This window comes from Chaetura pelagica, unplaced genomic scaffold (genome assembly GCF_000747805.2).
Source record: "Chaetura pelagica isolate M959 unplaced genomic scaffold, ChaPel_1.0 scaffold938, whole genome shotgun sequence".
NCBI lineage: Eukaryota > Metazoa > Chordata > Aves > Apodiformes > Apodidae > Chaetura > Chaetura pelagica.
Window position 1 is genome coordinate 324,415 of NW_009954221.1, and position 1,555 is coordinate 325,969.

General features: G+C 52.9%; 1 protein-coding gene across 2 annotated transcripts in view; it reads left to right on the forward strand.

Annotated features, from left to right (window-relative positions):
- The window catches only part of MID2 (midline 2), a 52,026-nt gene that overhangs the window by 33,814 nt on the left and 16,657 nt on the right, over positions 1-1,555 (forward strand). The gene's annotated exons all lie outside the window — the stretch shown is intronic.

A 1,555-nucleotide genomic window follows, 5' to 3' on the forward strand; every position in this document is an offset into this window, starting at 1 on the left:
TGGAGCCATAGTTAGTGCCACACGCTGGCACCGCTGTGGTGTCAGCAAGAGCTTAACGAAGGGGCCAGAGCTCAGGGGCAGGTTTTGTGCTTGTTTGGGGGCGGGGGGGGGAGGAAAGATGCTGTCCCCTGGAAAACTTGGGATGCTGGGAATGTGTTTTGTGCTTCAAAGAGTGTATGTGGAGCTCATCTCCCTGCCGTCGACAGCCCTGGAACATGAAAGCAGATCAGCTGCAGTTTCAAAGCTGCAACTTCAGTGCAGCCGAGTTGGTGATGAGGAGGATAATTAGCAAGTTAAATGTTCAATGCTTTAGTCAAATTATGTTTAATAATATTGAGCTGTAAGGAAAGAGGGTGGCAGGCACTGTTGGCAGCTGGCTTTTTCATTATCCACACAGCGTTGCTATGCAGAGCACTTTCCACTTAATGAAGGCACCCCGGGTTTGAGTTCATTTTTCAAGCCTGTTCCTGTGTTCTGCTTCACCCTCCAGTAGCCAGCAATTTGCAGGATTGCAAACGACCTCGGAGTATTTTGGGAGCCAGTGGTTTTTCAGGAATGAACGTTGTGCCTGTGATTGGAGCTCTCTTGGCTAACTAGCCCCCGAGCTAGCGGTGCGTGCGGGGGGGCTGTGTTTATGGGGCTGCTGGAGCCCTGATGAAAGCTCGGGCTGCGGTTTCTCGCCAGGGATGAATAAAACACCACAGGGATCCTCTTCCAGCCCTGAAGTTTAAAATATTAATAGGATATCATTTTCCTGACAAGAGTTGCAACAGGTAGTGAGGTCTTTGTTATAAAACATTTCCTCTTAGTGGAACCGTGTATTTTAATGGAAATGTGGTGTCACTTAAATTATTGATATCCAAGAAAATACGAGTCCACTGTGTGTCCACAGGTATCGAAACCTTTTCCAATGGGCTCTGTCTCCACGCTCTGCTGGATCCTGTTCTGCTCTGTCAATATTGCAGCTTGTGGGCGCCAAACCTGCCTGTGCTCCCTGGGGATCCCTGTGGTGCTGGGGCTGGGAAGCACTGGCAGGGATCTGCTCCCAGCGGATCCCAGGGCAGCGTGGCAAAGGAGCTGGGAAGGGAAGTACCAGCAGCTTGTGTCAGGGACCACCACCCTCTCCCAGGGCCTTTTCTCACCGGTACCTGCAGAGGATGAGGAAGGGACAGTCAGGATGGAGGAGACCAGTGATCCGTGCCACCTGGGGAGGTAGAGCAGGAGAGCTCTTTGTGCTCCTGTAGAACAGGGATGTGTTGGGAGGGGCAGGTTGAGCTTGAGCTGGGTCTCGGTGGTGGTGGCAGCCTGGCAGGGCTTGGCAGAGGCTGGGGGTGGCTGGTGGCCTGTGCTGTCCCCTGGCTTGCTGCCACGTTGCTCCCCTGCCTGTGCCCGTGCTGCTCGGGCAGAGATGGTTCACAAGGGAGCAAAGTCAGTCCCTCTCCAGTGGTTCAACAGGCTCTTGTTTGGCTTCCTTACCATGTGCAAACAAAACTGGTGACAAAAATAGCCATGCTGGCTTCCTTCCTGGTAGAAATGCATGTTTAGCCTCTCCCAC